Below are 16,887 nucleotides of genomic sequence, written 5' to 3'. Positions count from 1 at the left end.
CATTCATCAAATATTAAAAATATAAACATCCATAATATATGCAAGTGCCTACCCATCATGTACATACAAAATTAAATATCACATATTTAACAAAGATTGATAATCACATAATCATGGTATAAATTAATATAGTCTATAGACCGCTCCGATACCAATTGTTGGTTTTGAAATGTTTTCAAAGTGTGGAAGCGTGGTAGTGCGGATTGTGTACAATAAAAAACTTTCATAAAACCTTTTGAATACGCTATATATTATATTTATTTATGCTAAAATAAATTAATCTCATTAATATGTAAGAAAATATACCTTACTAACGATTGGGAAGATAACTTGAGGTCTATGGCTAACGAACGTTCCTCGCTCCAAAAGCTTTCTTAGAACACCTAAGTCTTTCTCGTCTTCTCCTTGATTTGGCAAGACGATGAGTGTGGCTCAAGGTATAACTATCAGAACGATCACTCACTAATTTTCTATTCTTTCACTATCAATGCATGTATGTAAAAGAATTGAAAAAATTGGAAGAACTTTTCTTCTCTTTTTCTCTCATAGGGAATTCGGCCAACCTAGGGGAATTTAAGAGAAAAATCAATCAATCTTTCCAATTCCTATTGTCTCCAATATATCGACAATTAGGAGAAGCCTTCGCTTGTAGAAAAAGAAAATAGGAAATCGATAACTAATATATTTTTAATCTAATCAAGAATACAATTTCCCTTTTTCTTTTGGAAACAAACCTTACTTCCCTTTTTGCTTTAGGGTGGCCAGCCAACTCTAAGGAAAGGAAGAGAAAATTCCTTCCTAATCCAGTTTCCAATTTTAGCTTAAATTCAATTCCAAATAAAATAACATTTTACTATCCTTTTTGAATTTAATCAGAAAACTTGTCAAACAAGTAAACTAGATTACTTTGACAGCAAGCAACTAAAATCCTGGTGAAATTTTTCTTGCGGTCACATGCCCCCTCTGGTCCCACCACAGTGTATGACAAAATAATTAAATAATCACATTATTTAATGTATAATTAATTCTCAATTAATTATTCGCGACTGAAATAAAATTTGATACATCATGTTTGTCTTGTAAATAATACAAGGACGACGGGAGGACTTATGGACCTATAATTCTGAGCTCTAATAAAATTAATAATTAATTAAACTCTTTAAATAATTTATTAATTCTATTAATTCCAAAAGTTACTCCACTAAAAATTTAGAATTGCACTCTCAAAATTATAGACATATTTGCTTCTAAGAACTTAAAGTGTCCTTTTGATATAGTCACTATGGTCCAACCACGGTGTGTGATAAAATAATTAAATAATTACATAATTTAATGTATAATTAATTCTCAATTAATTATTCGCTAGTGAAATAAAATGAGATAATTCATGTTTGTCTTGTAAATAATACAAGGATGACGGGGGGACTTATAGACCTATAATTTTGAGCTCTAATAAAATTAATAATTAATTAAAATCTTTAAATAATTTATTAATTCTATTAATTTTAAAAGTTACTCCACTAAAAACTTGGAATTGCACTCTTGAAATTATAGACATAATTTACTTTTAAGAACTTAAAGTGTCCATTTGATATAGTCATTGTACATAGATCGATCCTCCATCAATAATTCATAATTAGAGCTAGGTAAAATCCACTAATCTCTCTAATTATATCTTTATCCTTGAGTACCATTAATTCTCTAATGAATAGTATATTCATAAAACACATTCATGAATACGAGCTCGTTACTTATTCAAGTACCGAATCAACCCTCAAGGGAATTATTTATCTACTTCTTCAAAGAAGAAGGAATGGATTCCATCTTGTATATTAACATTCCCAGCTACCTATTTCACCATGTTCCCAACATACAAGGAATATGATTTAGGATCTTGAAATCCATACCAAGTAAGTCAAAGAACATGAATCCACAAATAGGAGTCTACTAACAACTCAGGATTAAGATCATTCTATATATGATGATCGGAAGACTCAAATTGATTTTCTATGCTTAACAAAAATTATTAGAAAATCAAATTGTATCTATGTCCCAGTTCTACATAATCTCATCATGCATAATATACTCATTCAATATCTCTCTATATTAATGATGCGGATAACACCATTTGATTCCTAATGGAATGACATGTATAGTAATGTTTTAATTAAAGATTCTGAATCTTTAATTAAATTCATTACAAACATCGTTCTGATTATTATGCTTAAATATTATCCTTTTATATATAACACTTATATACAATATTTAAGGTTACATAAATAATCGGGAAATTTTCTATGATATTCATAAAGTATTTGATAATACATGCACATAAATAATGAATAAAATATTTTGTTAATCAAATAATAAAATATCCTCATTACATCTCATGCTTAAGGACACCTATCCCAACAGCATCGTGACTTGGTCATCAACAAAAAGGTTTTTGGGACTTGAAAAGTCCTAATTAAACCATCACTTAGAGGCCTATAAATAGATAATTCCTAGGTCTTTTTGACCTCCTTTTTATTGGTCAGCTTTTCCAACCGTCTTTGGACATGAAGACGAAGAAGAATAAGAAAAACTGAAGATTCAAGTGGTGGCTCTGGAGAGAATCGTCTGCGTAGAGATTCTTAAAGATTATTCTAGTTCTTTTTTTCCTTCCTTCTTTCTTTTCATTAGTTTTTGCTTTTCTTTTCAATTATGTTAGGATAGATTTAATTTTAGTTAAGGTTGATCTCAAAACCATAGGCATGGTTTGTGATTGAATGTTTTATAGGAAAAATAGAAAACATGTGCAGCGGAATTTTAAAAATTTTCTAAAAAATCATACTTACTCATGTTGCCATATACAATTTTCAACATTCAAAAATACCTTGAAAAGAGAGTTCCTAAAATGTAGGAGGATGTCACTGAGAAAGTTTCAACCTACTAGCCTTCTTTTCTATTCTCCAATTCCCGGACGGTGGAGTGTGTGGCACTTGGTTTCTCAATCGGTATTCACGCGGCTTGCTTCTCTTTTCAACCACCTAGATCTCTAGAATTTGTTATTATTAGTGAGAGGTATAATAACAAATACGCTTACCTAAGAGTCTATGGTCTAAAGAAAAAAATAGGAGTCCTTCCTATTTATAATGAGCACACACTAGGTGGGATTTTTGGAAAAAAAATTTTCTCTCTCCTTCCTCTAAGTGTGGCCGACTGTTCTAGGCTTTTTCCTTGTGACAAACCGGCCACCATATAGGATAGGATATCCAAAATTTTGTTTCAAATTTTGATCTCCTCTTATCCTTGAAGTTGGTGATACCAAAATTTTGTTTCAAAATTTTAACCACATTTATCTTATAATTTTATCTCCATAGCATAATGTTCCATAACTCCAGCTTAAGTTCAAAATTAAATCATGTCAACTTTATTTGAATTAAACAATTATGTAGTAATTATCCAAAATAAAATCAAATTAGGAAAAATGTTTTTCCTTCCTTTCCTATGGTTGGCACCACCTTATCCTAAAATAGGATTAGATATTGTTTCAATTCAAATCATATTAGGATAATCTTCATATTTAATTTAAAACATTTATTTGGATAAGATTATTTAGATACTTAAATTAAGAATTCAAATGATTAACTTATCCATATGTTTTGGAATTCAAATTGATCTCATATTTATGTCAAAATAAATACAATCAATTTAAATTTCAAATCTTATCTTCCAAATAAATATTTATCCAATTAAATCAAACAAAACTTTCATTCTACCCTTAGCATAGAAAAACACCTACACTTATAAAGGGGTGTTCTGGATTTTTTCTCTTTGGCTAAGTACAAGGATTAAAGCCATAATGAATACCCCAATAGATTACCATCCATAAATGAATTACGCAAAGCTAGTAAAGGGACCGATTGGACAAATATAATATGGACTCTAATAATTCATGTAATCATTATTCTATACAAAATAACACAGTTACATAATTATTAGTTTCAGAGGCATGGCACTATAAACCTGAAACTCCACTCCCAATTATATATAAAATTATGTAAGCCAGTAGATTATTTTTATCCAATGACCTTGTCATATATACAATACCCTCATGAAATCCATGATCAACCTAGGTTAAAGTCTGTTAATCCTTTTGATCACGCTAGAACATAATTAGCTTCTCCTAAGTCCTTCACATCAAACTGCTGGGATAACCTTAGTTTGACCGATGATAGGTTCCCTACATCATTCCCAATGAGTACTATATCATCGACATAGAGAACCATAAAGACTACCTTGTCATCCTTTATACGTTTATAAACACAAGGTCTATGAGCATTCTACTCAAAACTAAAAGTCTTGATTGCCCGGTCAAATCTTCGGTTCCATGAGCGGGATTCTTGTTTTAGTCCATAAGTGGATTAAACAATTTGCAAACCTTGCTTTCTTTGCCTTTTGCCACGAACCCGTCGGGTTACATCATGTAGAGGCTTTCATTAAGATGGCCATTTAAGAATGTCATCTTAACGTCCATTTGCCAAATCTCATAATCGAGAGCCGCAACAATGGATAAAAGAATGTGAATAGACTTTAGCATCGCAACAGGTGAAAAGGTTTCATAATCGATTTTAGCCTTTTACGTGTATCCCTTTGCTACAAGTCTAGCCTTGAAAGTTTTCACTTCCCCTTCAGCATTCCTCTTTCTCTTATAGACCTACTTACATTCAATGAGCTTAATCCCATCAAGTAGGTCCACAAGTTCCCATACGGAGTTAGATTTTGTAGAATCCATCTCATTGTTCATGGCCTATTTCCAAAGCTTGGCATCAACATCATTTATAGGCTCATCGTAGGTAACAGGGTATGCTCTTGACCTTTAGCCTAGTATGCCTCAGCATCATACATGAAGAAAGCTAGCTTCCTAGAAACTCTCCTACTACGTCAAAGCTCCCTAAACTGTTGATTGTTTGCGTGTGTTTCACTATAACTTGGACTTGGGTCCAAGACTAAAATAGGTGGAGCAATTCTTTCATCCAATAACTCCTCGAGCACCATTTTGCTTCGAGGCTTAAAGGAAAGTCATTCGAGCAATTCTTCAGTCTTGGACCCAAGTCCAAGTTCTAGTGAAACAATGACTTTTTGATCCTTCAGGTTATAGAATAGACCTCCCTTAGTCGCCTTAGGATATCCTATAAACATGCATAATTCTAAACATGGTTCCAACTTCTTTGCATCCTTATCTAATACATACGCCGAGCAGCCACATATTCTCATATGTCCAAGGGAAGGCTTCTTGCCACACCACAATTCGTATGGAGTACCCGGAGTTGATTTGGTTGGAACTTGGTTTAGAATATAGCAAGCCGTTTGTAGTGCATATCCTCAAAATGATAATGGTAGTGTTGAATAACTCATCATGGATCGTACCATGTCCAATAGGGTTCTATTTCTCCTTTCGGCTACACTATTTTGTTGTGGAGTGTTAGGCGCAGTCAATTGGGACAAAATCTCATTCTCTACAAGATGTCCTAGAAATTCGTCAAAGAGGTATTCACCACCTCGATCAGATCGGAGTGTTTTTATGGATTTACCCAATTGCTAATCCACCTCCACACGATAATCTTTGAACTTATCAAAAGATCCGTTCTTATAGCGCATGAGGCACACATATCCAAACCTCGAGTAATCGTCTATGAAAGAGACATAATACTCATACCCTCCTCATGCCTCAACATTCATGGGGCCATATGCGTTGGTGTGAACAATTTCTAAGAGATCCTTAGCCCTTGTACCTTTAGCTCTAAAAGACTTCTTAGTCATCTTACCTTCAAGGCAAGACACACATTGAGCAAGACGTACCTCCTCTAGAATGTCTAAAAGGTTGTCTTTCACCAATCTTTAAATCCTTTCTTGATTAATGTGACCAAGTCTTAAATGCTAAAGATACGCCTTGTTAGAGTGAGAAATTTTTAACCTTTTAGAGTTATTAAATAATTCGGTGTCTAGCAGTGAGTGCTCCTTAGGTTTGATAAAATAAAGATTACCATCCATCCTCCCAGAACAGATCAAAGACTTATTTTTGTGAATAACAACTATTTTATTAAATGAAACTGAATAAGAATCCTTACTTAAACGAGCTACCGAAATAAGGTTCCTCTTAAACTTAGGAACATAAAAACAGTCTTTTAATAAAATAAATCTAAATTCATCAAAATAAAGGTGCACATATGCCACTGCTTCAGCTACCACAAAGCTGCAATCCCCATTCTGCAACGAGAGACTACTATCATGTAGACTTCTCATTTCCTTGAACCCCTGCAGAGAAACATAAAAATGATTAATGGCTCCCGAATCAACGACCCAAGTGTCTTTTGATTCTTCCACCAAACAAGCTTCCAAGTAAAGAAGTTCCTTACCTTCCTTGCCCTTCGTGGCTAGGAATTCCTTACATGTCTTCTTGAAGTGACCCATCTCCCCACAGTGGAAGCATTTGGACTTTTTAGGGTCCTTAGGCTTCTTATTCTTCTTCTTTTTCTTCCCATCCTTGACAGGAGGAATAGGAGAACTAGAAGCCGCTTGTTTCTTTTGCTTTTGCCTTTTCTTCTTGTTCCTCGAGGGTTGAGAAGATCTAGCCACAACATGGTTGCCCTCTCCCTTTGTTTGGATTGGTACTTGATTAACACCCAAAAGTGATGTTCACAAGCGGTCAATTGTAGCATAGAAGGGTGGTCGTATCCACAAAGAGATAACAAAATAACAAGAAAGATTAACAAAATAAGTGCGTTAGAGAAAAATAAATAACAAGTAAATTAATGAAAAACAAGAGTTGTTGAGACTTTGTTGCAAGTAAAATAAAAAGGAGAAAATTTGTATGTAGAAAATTTAGTAGTAAAAACAGTTACGTGTCAAGAATTCTTAATATTTCGTTCACCAATTCAAGTTTTGATTCACAAAATAAAATGATTGAATAAATTAAATCTCTATGTTGACTCTGAAAATATTATCATTACAAGTTATCTAAAATCGATAATATATCAATTTGACAATATTGCAGTAAAAGACTATTTGTAAAATAATGTTAATAACAAAATAATGCGTGACAGAATTACATAAGAAAAGCGTGACTAAACTTATATAAAAATTGACACACAATACTTTGAAAAATAAATGAAAGATATATGAGAATTAATTCATTCAAATATTGAACTTTACAGCACAAGGAATCAAAAGCCCGAATTAGGTCACTCAACAAAAGTTCATCTCTAACCTCACCAAGAGAACTCTAGCCTAGCTTGCAAAATATTCTCACAAGTTCTAGAGAGAAAATATGAGATTGACAGTAGGACGACAGAAAATTGAATATTAAAAGCTTACAAAAACCTTAGGCTAACCCTCTTTTTTATAGTGTTCACAGGTTGCCTCTCAAATAAGGAAACAAATAATAAAAATAGAAAATTCAAAAGAAAAGGAAATAAAATAAAATTACACATAAATTAGGAGAAATCATGTATATGATTTGGGGAAGAAATCTGGCAACTCGCGGAGAACAAATCCAAATTTAGCACCCTTGAGGACACGTGTCAAAGCTTGGTGGGAGGAAATGGATTCAATTTTCACGTGTCGCATGCGGAGAGTAAGAAGTGTGCTGACGGTGAATAGGAGCGGGACCACGGTGGACAACTGGCGTGAAGTTAATGGATAAGAGGGGAGCCGCACTGAATCATGGGGCCCACACTACTGAGGAGTTCGACGCGCTAGAGATCGCACGGAGGAAGGATGCGCGTACTGAGATGTTTGCATGTTGTTGACGCGCGAGGCATGAGAAGGTGAGAAAGATAGGCGCGGACTGAATGGCGGGGCGCACTTTTCTGGCTTGGCTGACAAATGGCATGGCTCCTCTCTCTTTTTGGCTTATGTGGCTCGGCTGAAAGGCTTGGCTCAGGGTGGTTGAAAACATGGCTTTCATGGCTTCTTTCTGTGTAGCTTTTTACACTACTTTTCATCTGTAAATAATTAAGCAAAAACTAGACAAATTCCAATTAAAAATATTATGAATAAAAAGAATGAAGTTGTTTAATTATAGCTTAAATATTTTAATATTTTATAAATCAAAAGCAGTATTTACGGTGCATTTTCATGCACTAATCATAACCCCCAACCAGCTTATTGCTAGTCTCTAGCAATCCAAACGTAAGAGAAATCATGTCACAAAGAAAATCTGAGTCTCAACTAGCTTAGTCACTTGAGTATTTCAAACAAACTATCAGTAAGAAGTCAAAAGATACTATCAAGATTATTTCAGTCATAACTCCAGAGTTATGTGTGTGTGCTCCAAACCATAACCTTCTTACCACTGACCATAACACATACAGCTTTGAAAAATTTGCCAAGTAGAACTCTCAACTCCATTGATCTCACGGGTGTCAGAAATATTTGAGTGCAAAGGTTTTCTCTCATGGAGTTAGAAATGGAAGAATCAACGCTCAGTGTGAGGAAGCTAAAATTTAGGACAAATAGTCAAATGAACATTGACCAAAAGATAGGTTAATCAACTACTAGAATATTCCACCATTCTTACCACAAACCATCTTTTAGGATTTCATTCAGGTCAAATAGAAATTTACAGAAACGAACAAAGAGCTAAAAAAAATGCATAGGAAAACAAATTACTCTTCTTTTTTTTTCTTTTTTTTTCTTTTTTTCTGGCAAGAGACAACCTGCAATAATGAAGTGAATGTAGAAAGGTATTCTTTTAACAATCAGCTATATACATCAAATGTGATTACAACCAAACTACATGATATGTGAAATGTTGCTCTTGCTCAGTTTTTTTTTTTTAATGAAATATAAGAACTGAGGCTTTATTACATAAGATCATTCCTATCTAACCGAAAACCCATCCCTCAAGCATAGGCACCAAGCATACCACTAACTATGTAATGATGTTCTAACAGTGATTTTACCAGCTCAAAAGATAAATGAAGGTTCAAAAGTCATTTTCTATACTCTCTTAACTCACCAAAAATCAAGCACTTAAACTTGGAAATTTTCTCAGCTAATATGCATTAACATCCATCTTACCACAAGATTAAGCACGTGCAAAAAGAAACTCTGGAAGTCATTTCTTAGTAACCAAGACAGTGAAAATTGACTCAAACCAAACATTTTGAAATCATACTCAGATATCTTCATAAAAATTTTAACCTAAATATCAACATGACAAAAATCACTCTTACGCATGAATATGCTCACCACGCCCAGCCAAAATCAGACAGTGTCCTCAGTGTAAAAAATTATGAAAATATAGAGAAAAAAGACACATGGATGATGAGCATTCCACATGTGAGCACAGCCTGAGCTTCCTGATATGATTCTCCAAAAGCACGGATAAAAAAAATGTAAAAAGAAACAAAGAAAATAGAAAATGAAAATATGGTACAGGAGATGTGAGCAAACTACTCAGGGCTGATAAACGGGGTCGTCGAGAATGATCTCTTCAGCTTGGTTCACCCACTTTAAGTAATTCTGCGAACACTAGCTATTTACTTTGAAGATTCTCCCATCGGTCGGGTCTTCAACCTCGACAGTACCATTGGGAAAAATACGTTTCACTACGAACGGGCCAGTCTACCGCGACCTCAACTTACCGGGGTGGAGATGCAAACGGGAATCATAAAGATGAACCCGTTGATTCGGATCTAAGTTCTTCCTCAAGATCAACTTTTCATGAGCCGTTTTCATTTTTGCCTTGTAGATCCTGGAATTGTCATAAGCATCATTCCTTAACTCCTCGATTTCAAAAAGTTAGAGTTTCTGATTGATACCTGCAGTGCTGAGATCAATGTTGAGGGCTTTGTTAGCCCAATAAGCCTTATGTTTGAGTTCTACAGGTAGATGACAAGCTTTTCCAAAGACAAGCTGGTAGGGAGACATCCCAAGTTGGGTTTTATAAGCAGTGCGGTATGCCCAAAGTGTGTCTGGAAGGCACATAGACCAATCCTTGCGATCGGGATTAACGGTCTTCTCCAGAATTTACTTAATCTCCTTGTTGGCCAACTTAGCTTGACCATTTGTCTGTGGATGATAGGCAGTTGAAACTTTATGAACCACACCGTACTTGCGCATCAGAGCCTTCAAAGAACAGTTGCAAAAATGAGTGCCTTAATCACTGATAATGACATGCGGCGTTCCAAATCGAGATAACATATTTTCCTTTAAGAACTTTACAACAGTGGTGTTATTGTTGTTCTGGCACGCCACGACTTCTACCCACTTAGACACGTAATCCACAGCGAGGAGTATGTAGGGGAATCCATAAGAAGGTGGAAATGGTCCCATAAAGTCTGTCCCCCAACAGTCGAATCTTTCTATCACGAGAATCGAGTTCATGGGCATCATATGGTGACGGGACAAAGCACCTAACTTTTAGCACCTCTCACAGGAACAACAGAAATCATTGGTGTCCTTAAACAAAGTGGGACAATAGAGACTACACTGTAAAATCTTTGCGGCGGTCTTCAAAGAAAAATGACCGCCACATGCATCATTATGGCAAAAGTTCAGGACACTAGACACTTCATCATCCAGGATGCATCGTCTCATGATCTAGTCAGGGCAATACTTAAAAAGATAAGGGTCATCCCAAAAAAAATTATGAACCTCTACCAAAAACTTCCTCTTGTCTTGTGCACCCCAGGTAGATGGAATCTTGCCCATCACCAAGTAGTTAACAATGTGAGCATACCATGGCATCTTAGTGACAATGAAGAGATGTTTATCGGGGAAGTTATCTCCAATAGTAGGACCTTCGGCACATTAAACTCAAGACGAGATAAGTGGTCCGCCACCACATTTTTGACTCCCTTCTTGTCCTTGATTGTCAAGTCAAATTCCTACAGAAGAAGGATCCACCTAATTAAACGTGCCTTGGCATCCTTCTTGGAGAGAAGGTACTTAAGGGCAGCATGATCTATGAAGATGGTGATAGGTGAACCAATCATATATGCACAGAACTTGTCGAGAGCAAATAGTACTACAAGCAATTCTTTCTCAATAGTTGAGTAGTTCAAATGAGCACTATTCAAAGTACAACTTGCATAGTAGACAACGAATGGCTTCCCCTCCCTCCGTTGACCAAGAATGGCCCCCAAAGCATAGTTACTTGTGTCACACATGATCTCGAAAGGTAAACTCTAATCTAGTGACTACATAATAGGGGTGAAAGTCAGTTTAACGATGAGTGTTTAGAATGCATCCTCACACTCTTGTGTCTAGTTGAACACAACATCTTTGGTTAGGAGGTAGCTTAGCGGTCTCGCTATAGATGAAAAGTTCTGAATGAACCTCCTGTAGAATCCAGCGTGCCCCAGAAAAGATCAAACATCTTTAACGGATTTGGGGGTGGACAGGTTGGAAATGAGTTCAACCTTGGAGCGGTTTACCTCGATTCCTCTTTCAGAAACAATGTGCCCAAGAATTATACCGGATGACACCATGAAATGACACTTCTCCCAATTGAGCACGAGACCTTTCTCTTCACATCTTTGCAAAACAGCTTCCAAGTTAAGAAGGCACGTGTCGAATGAATCTCTGAAGACTGTCAAGTCATCCATGAATACTTCCGTGCATTTCTTGATCGTGTCACTGAAAATGCTCATCATACACCTCTGAAATGTGGCAGGTATCTTACATAGTCCGAATGGCATTCACCGGAAGGCATAGGTACCAAAAGGACATGTGAATGTGGTCTTATCCCGGTCTTCTAATGCTATCTTTTTCTGATAGTAACCCAAATAGCCATCGAGAAAGCAATAGAAAGGATGACCTGCCACACGTTCTAAGATTTGATCGATGAATGGAAGTGGGAAATGGTCTTTATGAGTGGCGGTGTTAAGCTTATGATAGTCAATACACATGCACCAACCAGTCACGACCTTTGTGGGAACTAGAGCCCCTTTCTCGTTTTCCACCACAGTGACCCCCGATTTCTTTGGCACAACCTGGGTTAGACTAACCCACTTGCTATCAGCAATAAGATAAATGATGCCCGCATCTAATAGCTTGCGAACCTCATTCTTCACCACTTCCTTCATTGTTGGATTCAATCTTCTTTGAGGATCTCTTAGGGGGTTAGCTCCTTCTTCTAAATGAATATGATGGAAGCAAATCAAAGGATTGATTCCTTTAATGTCAGTAATCATCCAACCTAATGAAAATCTATGCTTTTGCAGTATGTTGATTAACCACTGCTCTTGCAACACATCGAGTTTGGAAGAAATGATAACAAGAAAGGTATCGCCAACTCCCAAAAATGCATGCTTCAATCTTTCAGGTAGTTGAGCAAGTTTGACTGTAGGGGTTTCCTCGATGGAAGGCTTTGGTTTCTCTCTCCCTTACGGAAGTTGCTCAAAACACAGTTGCTTAAACTTAATTCCTCTGTCCTGTGAGTTGTTGAAAATTATAGACAAGTGAACCAACTCAGCATAACCGAAATTTTCATAATCAGAATTTTGGAGGAGGTTTTTAAGATCTTCAGAATTGCTTTACAGCTGAACCTCCTCCTTGACAAGTGTGTTGATCATGAATGTTGGTGACACTCGTCATCATCTTATGGTTGTTTTACAATGTTGAAAAAATTTACCTTAAGAGTCATGTTCCCAAAATAGATCTTCATTAGACCATTTCTACAATTAATTAGGGCATTTGCTGTCGCAAGGAATGGTCTTCCAAAGATGATTGGGATTTTTGACTCTACATCAACCATTGACTGAGTGTCCAAAACAACGAAATCCACGGGATAGTAGAACTTATCAACTTGCAATAATACATCTTCAACTATTCCACATGGTTTCTTGATGGATCGATCGGCCAATTGCAGTATTACAGGTGTCTGCTTAATCTCTCCAAGACCAAGTTACGAGTAAACTGAATAAGGCATGAGGTTCACACTTGCTCCAAGTTCAAGCAATGCTTGCCCAAATTCGCGTGTCCCAATGGTGCAAGAAATGGTGGGGTAACCAAGATCTTTATACTTCAGCAGTGTCTTCTGCTCAATCACTGCACTCACTTGTTCCAGCAAGAATGCAGTTTTCTTGACATGGTGTTTTCTCTTTATGGTGCACAAATCCTTGATGACCTTGGCGTAGGCCGGCACTTGCTTGATCACATGTAGCAAGGGAAGATTAATCTTCAATTGTGTCAAGTGCTCCAGGATGTCACTTCAATTTTCTAGCACTTTCCCAGCAGGTCAGAGAGCTTGGGGGAAAGGCACCTTTACCGGAATTTTGGTTGGCTCTTCTTTCTCCTGCGTTGATTCTGCATTACTCGAAGTGGTTGTACTTGTCGATGGGGTGTCTAAATTCTTACAACTTTGAGTAGAGATGGCGTTAACTTCATTGATATTTTGACCTTCAGAGTTGGAAGTTTGAGCCATGTGTTATCCTCTCAAATTAGACTAGGCTTTTGATGGAATTTACCACGCTCTGGAACGGTTAAATCTTCTGTCAGCTTTGTGATCTTACTTTTTATTTCCTTGTTCTCTTCCACCAGCTGCGTGAGCATTGAATCAACCCTTTGATTTGTCTTATTTTGTGCATCCATAAAAGCTTTTAGGGTATCCTCTAGAGAATTCCCTTCTGGCTGCATGTTATTCTAAGTCACAAAATATGTCCTTGGTGGTTGAGAATGTTGCTCTGACCTCCATTGCCCTCCAGATGATTGTGCATGTTGGTTCGAATCTCGCCAACTGAAGTTTGGGTGGTTTTTCCAACCAGGATTGTAAGTCTCCGAGAAAGGTGTATATGGTTTTCTGTATACACCTAAAGTGTTCCACTGCTCCTCGTATACCCCTCTCATTTCAGTTAAAGTGTGACAATCCTGAGCTAGATGGCCCTCTCCACCACAAACGAAACATGGCTCATGTGGCTCTATCCTCGCCACCATGTGGATTCCTTTACTATCTTTACTTTTGAGGGCCTCGATTTGCTTCGTCAAAACTTCAAGTTGAGCCTTGAGGCTGTCCTCTTCCCTTAATTAATAAACTCCAACTGGTCAGGACCTACTGATACTCTCAGTAGCACTCGGTCCAGTCCAAGTATGAGCTTTCTCAACTAACTCATTCAGGTACTCGATAGCTCCGTCAAGATCTTTTTGGAGAAAATCCCCATTGCACACCATCTCAACAAATTGGCGCACTCGGATTGTGAGTCCATCGTAAAAATAGCTTACGAGGCGCCAACTTTCATATCTATGGTGGGAACACAGATTTAAGAGATCTTTAAAAAGCTCCCAAGCTTGATAGAGAGTTTCATTTTCCTTCTGAGCGAAATTTAAGATCTATCGTTTCAAATTGTTGGTCTTATGGTGTGGGAAATACTTGTTGAAGAATGTCATCATCATTTCTTCCCACGTACCAATAGACCTAGGCCTAAGAGAATACAGCCAACTTTTGGCCTTGTGCTTCAGAGAGAAAGGGAAAAACTTCAATCTGACGGTGTTTACGGCCTCAGCACGGCTATGAAAGGTGGCCACCACCTCTTCAAACTCCCGGATGTGTACATATGGGTTTTCGTTCTAGATCTTTTTGGAGAAAATCCCCATTGCACACCATCTCAACAAATTGGCGCACTCGGATTGTGAGTCCATCGTAAAAATAGCTTACGAGGCGCCAACTTTCATATCTATGGTGGGAACACAGATTTAAGAGATCTTTAAAAAGCTCCCAAGCTTGATAGAGAGTTTCATTTTCCTTCTGAGCGAAATTTAAGATCTATCGTTTCAAATTGTTGGTCTTATGGTGTGGGAAATACTTGTTGAAGAATGTCATCATCATTTCTTCCCACGTACCAATAGACCTAGGCCTAAGAGAATACAGCCAACTTTTGGCCTTGTGCTTCAGAGAGAAAGGGAAAAACTTCAATCTGACGGTGTTTACGGCCTCAGCACGGCTATGAAAGGTGGCCACCACCTCTTCAAACTCCCGGATGTGTACATATGGGTTTTCGTTCTCTAACCCGTGAAAGGTTGGGAGAAGTGCAATCATGTCCGGCTTGAAATCTATAGGCGGTGCATTCGGTGGGAACATGATGCAAGATGGGGTGGCTGTGCGCATTGGGTGCAGGTAATCTTGCAACGTCCTCTGCTGAACTTCCTCGTGTTGTGCCATTGCAAATAGATTTTAAAGTACGAATTCCAACGACGAGTGTGAAGACAGAGGCGTAGAAGACGAGTCGGATAAAATTTCACTAGGGGTTTCTAAGTCTGGACGTTGAGCAAATCTCCCTAGTTTATCTCTATACTGATCCATTCATCCTATGCGGCCTTTTTTATTATTATTTATTATTTTTTTATTTTTTGTTTTTTTTTTCAATTTTTAATTAGAACAAAAGAGAATAATTATATAGTAACGTAAATTGTAACCACTGAGAGTGCTCCTAGGAAAGACTATAGCTCTTGGCTCAATGAATAGTCTCCTAGACAGAGCAACAATCCCATGAAAGATTGGTGGGGTGAGGCCCACTTAAGTACCAACTTTCCTAGACAGAACTCCCTCAGATTGTACTTTTCACGTAACCACACAATTATTCTCAAAATCAATTATTAAATTTTATTGAATAAATTATGAAATAAAATCTAATTAATGGAAACTATTCCTAAAGTCAAAAACCTAAATCTACCAAATTATGAAATTCCTAAATTAAGAATAGTCAATTAATTACAATCTTAATTACAATCCTATGAACTAATGAAAACTATAAAAGGAAAAATTAAATTAGCCAACAATATAATAATTAACAATTAAATTATACAAATAGGGAAATAAAATAAAATCTTAACTTATAAAAAGTAAAAGATTATAAAAATCAAATCACAATTAATTCTAAAACTAGAAAGGGAAAATAAAATTAGCAATAAAAACAAATCCTAAAAGTGTGAGATTTTTTTTTAGCAACAACACTACGGAAATAAAAAAAAAATGAAAAATGTAACAAATGCTAGAAAGGTGAACACAGAAACAAACTACGAAAAACACAGCTAAAAACAAATACTAAAAAATGACTTTTTTTAATTGAGAAAACAATAAACAGCTCCCGACAGAAAGAGAAAAGCAAGAAGAACGTGAGAAAGGTAAGAAAGAAAGAAATACAGCAAACACAAGTTTTTTTTTTTTTTTTGAGAAACTAAAGACACGTACAGCTAAACACAAACTAAATATATATATATATATATATATGTATATAATATAATAATAATACATATCAAGTCAAATCAACAAAACTTCAGCAACTTTTTTTTTTTAAATAAATGATAAGAAAGAGCATAAGAAAATAATAATAATAATAATAAATGTATACTTACCTTTTTGACTCAAAAATCTACTTATCAATCTTGCTAGTAGCACTTCCCCGGTAACGGCGCTAAAATTTGATTAACGCTCAAAAGTGATGTTTACAAGCGGTTAATTGTAGCACAGAAGGGCGGTCGTATCCACAGAAAAATAACAAATAACAAGAAAGATTAGCAGAATAAGTGCGTTAGAGAAAAATAAATAACAAGTAAATTAATGAAAAAGAAGAGTTTTTGAGACTTTGTTGCAGATAAAATAAGAAAATTTGTATGTACAAAATTCAGAAGTAAAAACGGTAAGGTGTCGAGAATCCTTAATGTTTCGTTCACCAATTCAAGTTTTGATTCACAAAATAAAATGATTGAATAAATAAAATCTCTATGTTGACTCTGAAAATATTATCATTACAAGTTATCTAAAATCGACACTATATCAATTTGACAATATTCTAGTAAAAGACAATTTGTAAAATAATTTGAATAACAAAACAATGCGTGACAAAATTACATAAGAAAAGTGTGACTGAACTTATATAAAAATTGACACACAATATTTTG

General features: G+C 36.0%; 2 non-coding genes across 2 annotated transcripts; both read left to right on the top strand.

Annotated features, from left to right (window-relative positions):
* The first annotated feature begins 14,227 nt into the window (after window positions 1-14,227).
* On the top strand, window positions 14,228-14,334 carry LOC112091917. The gene has a single exon (XR_002902348.1). It is a non-coding gene; the product is annotated as a small nucleolar RNA R71 (small nucleolar RNA).
* Window positions 14,335-14,660: 326 nt separating this feature from the next.
* On the top strand, window positions 14,661-14,767 carry LOC112091916. The gene has a single exon (XR_002902347.1). It is a non-coding gene; the product is annotated as a small nucleolar RNA R71 (small nucleolar RNA).
* Window positions 14,768-16,887: the final 2,120 nt, after the last annotated feature.

The sequence above is a fragment of the Morus notabilis genome, unplaced genomic scaffold, assembly GCF_000414095.1.
Source record: "Morus notabilis unplaced genomic scaffold, ASM41409v2 Scaffold35, whole genome shotgun sequence".
Classification (NCBI taxonomy): Eukaryota; Viridiplantae; Streptophyta; class Magnoliopsida; order Rosales; family Moraceae; genus Morus; species Morus notabilis.
Note: the sequence above shows the minus strand (reverse complement) of the source record. Positions and strands in the feature narration are given on the sequence as shown.